This window comes from Cariama cristata, unplaced genomic scaffold (genome assembly GCF_000690535.1).
Source record: "Cariama cristata isolate BGI_N322 unplaced genomic scaffold, ASM69053v1 scaffold4814, whole genome shotgun sequence".
Taxonomy (NCBI): Eukaryota; Metazoa; Chordata; class Aves; order Cariamiformes; family Cariamidae; genus Cariama; species Cariama cristata.
This window is the reverse complement of record NW_009614576.1, coordinates 39,024-44,641: the sequence shown is the minus strand read 5'-3', so window position 1 is coordinate 44,641 and position 5,618 is coordinate 39,024. Positions and strand designations below refer to the sequence as shown.

The window sequence follows — 5,618 nt, the reverse complement described above, 5'->3', positions numbered from 1 at the left end:
CTGCTGAAACTGGGTCACCACACAGCAAAGCAGACAAAATTCATGGGCCCAGAAGGAATAAGCCACTCTGTCGCCCAGGAGAAATGAGTTTGCTCATTTCAGTTACTCTTCCCCACCAGCTGTAGGCACAGCCCTTGAACTCACCTTGTCTTTCAACAGTGTCACACCGCATAACCGGGCGATGGGCAGAAATTCAGCCAACTAGGACACTATAAACACCCATTTAAATGCTTTCTAATATAGACAAAACTAGCCAATCCCCTCTGCATATACTGCTCATCTACAGTCTGTCCAGACTGCCTCACCTGTCAAGTGAGAGCAGGTATCACCTACTTCAAGGTGTGAGATGATCCTGGGTCCCTGACATTTGTAAAACATTTAGAGACCCACAAAAGAATCAAAGGCAGGCAAATGGCTACCTACTGCATCCCAGCTCTGAGCTCACTCTTACAAACAGCCTGCTCACTTTACAAAGACTTTTTTTTTCCCTTTTTCTAAATAAAGCTCAGGCCACCTTAAACAGATTCTTTTCTCTTCCAGATATTTCAACAAAATGGATGTTCCTAAAATCTTTTTTCCTGGAATCCTTTTAACTTGGTAAACAGGTCTCTGTGTACAGCTTTCAATTACCTTTTATTCTGTGGTGCCAAATGAGACCAGATAGGCATATTCTTAAAAGGCTTTCATGAAAATGCAAATGAACAGTTCACACTAGTCTGCTAGCTCAATAAATAGAACAGTTCAAAGTGTTTAGACACTAGTAAATAGATAAAAAAAATACAGAAAAAGCTATCTGTGGCCCTAAAGAAGCTTTCGTTTTCTTTTTACCACCATAAAACTTGCAATGACAGTATCTTCGAGATACCTCCTCTGTTATCTGTATTAGCTTAGACAACATATCCTTCTAGTAGCTGACCTGCAGAAAGGATATAAATACGAGTCAAGAAATAACACCAGAATTTTGAACACACGTTTGCCTGCAAACATGAGTCAACTCCCAACAAAATGCACATGATAATATTTTCTTGTTTGCCAAGCTTTTCCCCTCTCCTCCTCCCAGACCATTCATTTTAATGTTGTTTCCTTTAACTCCAGCTCAAATACAGCAAAGCGTTGTGTGTTCTTGTCCCCAGACATTATATTATACATCAGTATTCCTTTCAAAGGATTTTGTCCTTTGCTACTAGGAGGACAAGAAAGCCTTGAAAACAGGTTTCCTTATAGTGTCCAACTTGCAGGGATCCAAATATATTGTTAGATATCCAGGTTCTTCATTTTTAAATTATGCTACTTGAACCCAGTGAGAAGTATAACAATCTAAACAGAGCAGCTCCTGAAATTCAAACTTTCCAGTTAGACAGGCCTCTTCACAGACTCTTCCCACTGCACTAACACTGCAGCATCCAAAGGGGAACCTGTAAGGGCTCCAAAAAAGGTTTCGGAAGGCTTTAAGGTAGCAGTCAAGGCTCTGCCTCTGGCAGCGCTTCCTCAGCATCCTCCATCTTCCTGCCCACCGACAGGGCTCTGGGCCCTACCATGGAAGTATGCTTCCCCTTCACTCACCTCAGGCATAATCAACCAGATTAGCTCAGAGATCGTTTCATCGTCATATTAAGCCCACCGAGGCCACTTGCCCGATACAATTTTGGGTGTCCCCACGTGGCCACACTGCCGGTCAAGTCACAGGGGATTTCTGCTGGTGGGAACGCCATCACTGAAGGTGATGTTGTGACTGGCCAACAGGCACGTATCTGGCTGACTGCTGCATCCATCGGGTCTGCAGGAACGATCCACCTAGACTCTCCTAACACCCCAAAAATGACCCGTTCAGAACACACTAGGCTCTGTCCTTCATCAAAGAGCAAGAAACAAATGCTGAGCTGCTATCTCGGAAGCCCATGCAGCAGAATCTGGCTTGAAATCAGCAAGTTTCTGGCCTGAATCTGAACCAGGCTCATTAGTCTTTAGCTATTTCTGCCTAGCCTGGAGCACCTCACAGATGAAGCATATTCAGAGCCCAGACCATCTTCAACAGTGAGCATTTTGGATCCTCAAAACTGTAATCAGTCTGTTGCAACTGTTGCTGGGTTTAAAGTCAAGTATTGCAAGGACAGGTGTTCAGAGCCAAAAATCCCTTCTGAGTTAAAAGCAAACAGGGTCTGTAAAATTCTGTTGACTTTTTACTTGGAACCATCAGACCTACAAATATACCTCTTTAATACAGGAAAATCTGGATTCTGATGCAATCATCTTACTCCAGAAGCCTGGCCTAAGGCCACAGCACTATCACCAGCAGAAGTGCCCCAGTGCTCTGCTGGTGCCGCAGAGTCTCTCTCCCTTCTGTCAGCAGCAACTACAACGATAACTTAGGTTTAACCACAATCAATTTCCCAACCTGGTGCACCACACAATCACAAAGACAGTGGTGGAAGTACAAAGGAGGACGTGGCACAGCGTGGAGGTAGGTGTCCCTGGCTGGGATTATTTCCTTCAGTCCCAACGCCAGCTTTTGCTAGCTCAGAACAACCCTGAGGCTACGGGCAAGTCAGCATGAAGATGCTTCTGGTCACAGAGTCACAGGATGGTTGAAATTGGAAGGGACCTCCGGACGTCACCTGGTCCAAGCCCTTGCTCGAGCAGTGTCACCTAGAGCCAACTGCCCAAGCACCATGTGCAGATGGCTTGCGAATATCTCCAAGGATGGAGACTCCACACCTGCCTTGGCCAATCTGTGCCAGCGCTCGGTCACCCTCACAGTGACAAAGCCTTTCCTGATGTTCAGAGGGAACCTCCCGTGTTGCAGTTTGTGCCCGTGGCCTCTGGTCCTGGCACCGGGCACCAGTGAGCAGAGCCTGGCTCTGTCCTCTCTGCGTTCTCCCTTCAGGTATTTATAGATATGGATGAGATCCCCCTGAGCCTTCTCTTCTCCAGGCTCAACAGTCCCACCTCTCTCAGCCTCTCCTCGTAGGAGAGATGCTCCAGTCCATCATCTTTGTGGCCCTTTGCTGGATGCTCTCCCATAGCTCTACACTGGTGCTTTGGCAGTCTGATCCAGCTGGCAGATACTGATACCATGCTTCCTGGAAATCCCTCATCTACCCTGGAAATCTGGAAAGGCGATGGCCTGCAGGAGAGCACATGTCCCTCCCCAAAACAGGGGCCCTTTTGATCAATCAGTATGTAAAGGAGAGCCTGTCGCAGAGTGCTGTATCTTGTGTTTGACTGACTTCTTAGGGAGCAGTTGTAGCTACCAGGCACCACCTAGATGTAACACATGCCTCAATCTGAGACTAAAAAAAAAAAAATTCTGTCTTCCTTGGGAAGATGTTTATTCAAAGAGACCCAAAGTACTCGCTGTGATTTATTTTTACACCACGTACACCAAACCAAGACAGTTAAAACACTAAGTCTCCAAAGCTCTAGATATTATGTAAATAAACTCTAAATAATTGCCTGCATTAAAGTGTGGTTCAGTGTTCAGCAAGGAAAACATCTCTTGTTTTTCTTAATTAAATTCTGATTTTATCTATAACTCTAGACTGTTCTGTTTATTTACATGAAAAGTTATCCTGCTTGTTGAGAGCCAGAGCCTTATTCTGAAACTGTATGATTAATACCAGTATTTCCGAAAGCTAGGCATCAAACAGATTTATGTGACTAATGGCATGAGTCCCTCAATCAGCAGTATAAGTAAACGGAGCCAACCAGGCACATTCTTGCCGCACACAGGGCAACTTACAAATAACCTCCCGAAGAACAGAGATGATGGCTGTGAGGATATCAGTTGATACAGCCAAGAGCCACGCACTCCCAACAATCCCTAACAGCTTTTTAGGTACTGCGGGGTCAGGCAGCACCCCGAAACACACGGCTTCGACTCATGCTCAGCAACGTGGAGCAGCAATCGAAGAGGTTGTTGTCCCGTTACCAGATCTCCCTCTGCCTACAGCAGGGCTGGTGGGAAGAAACCTGTATCTCCACCTCTGCTGCTTCAGGCTCCAATCCGGCTTGTTGGTATAATCCCATCTTTACCAGCAATTTAACCCAAGGGACTCAATTAGAAAATGGAAGATGGGAGGTCCAGGTGCATGCTCCCTTCTGCCAGCTGGGAAGAGGGTGATGATGGGCAGGGGGACGGAGCAGCACTGCTTCAGCCACCAGAGCCAGCCTGGAGCGAGCTGGCCCCTGGAGCAGATGCCCTTCCACACTAGGACAAAGCACGCCTGCTTGCTTTGACTACCATATTTACATGGTTTTGGACTTCTCTCCACTGAGCAATGATGCTGGTTGTCAGTAAGTTACCCACAGTGATCCCTCAGGATGTCTCTTCACGGTATTATTAGCTTAGGCTGCGATTCCAGTTTTGACTCATGGGCGATAACCATCCCTGCACAAAAGTCTCCAGCTCAAATAGCTGGCACCTTCGCTGCAAGCACCCTACGCTGCCAGGGAGAGCGATGCTGTCCCCAGGCAGCGAGGACAGGCGCATCGCCGTTTTGGCCAGGATGATGCAGCAGCAGCACCTCTTGCACTGCAAACCCACCGCCCTGCCAACCCAGAGGTGACCGAGCCCTGCTACTCACCTCCAACCCCCCAGTCACAGCCCCGAGTCTTCATAAGACTTAAAAATTTTATTTAAAAAAACCCCTTCTACTAACTTGCTTATTTTTTATAGAAAGCTGATTATTGCCCATTTGCTGCAGACACTAGCCTGCCTGTTTAAAAAAAAAAAAATTATCCCATTGGCAGGCAACCAGTATACAAGAACATCCACAAAGAAGCTGTTACAGTTTATCGTGCAGTAATCCATGGATTAAGGTCATTAATAGCACTCGATGACATACTGCCGTGACTCCAAAGGTGCTGTTCTGGCTTGCACGATACACAGAATATAACTCCCTCACAAACATTTCCCCCTGACTTACTCTCTTATCAATCTTCAAAACAAGAGAAGAAACAAGAAAACCCAGAGAAAGATGCCTAGCACAGTATCTTGCATTGCACCAAAAAAAGTTATAATGAAAATAAATTAAGATTTTCAAATAGCACTGTATTTTCTTCTCAGTCACACTGATGCTTTCACAGTAAGAGTGTTCTTAGTGAGTAACCCAAATTTTGATCAACAGAGTTAAATTTAAAAAGCAAGCCAAGACATTCTCCTGTGCCCAAAAGACAAAGCCACAACTTAAACTTTCAAAATAAAATCTGAAGTGCTCAATTTTGTCCTTTAATTATTTATAAGAAATAAGCTTTTTCCTTCCGTTGACATGAGAACACAAATGTATCATCACAGAAAACACTGTGTACTCCCCAAATCCCAGGGGGTCATTAATCTTCTTTTATACAGTACACGAAGTATTTTCACAGAACTTTAAAAATAGGAAGTCAGAAGTTGTTGATGGCCTAACAACATAATTGCTAAATACCCTCCAAAAGGAGAGAATCCCTTCGCTCAGTTCTAACCTTATGTTGCCATCTGCACTATCCATACATGTAATTACCAATGCTACTAATTTAGCTGAGAGTCCTTAATACCAAGGGTAAACAACCCATTGTCTCAAAACTGAAGTAATGGTTAGACTTTTCTTACTTCCGTTGATTTAAATGAACTCATCTGC

At 45.0% G+C, this 5,618-nt stretch overlaps 1 protein-coding gene across 3 annotated transcripts in view; it reads right to left on the bottom strand.

Annotated features, from left to right (window-relative positions):
* The window catches only part of MBNL2 (muscleblind-like splicing regulator 2), a 74,475-nt gene that overhangs the window by 68,265 nt on the left and 592 nt on the right, over nucleotides 1-5,618 (bottom strand). The window lies entirely within an intron of this gene.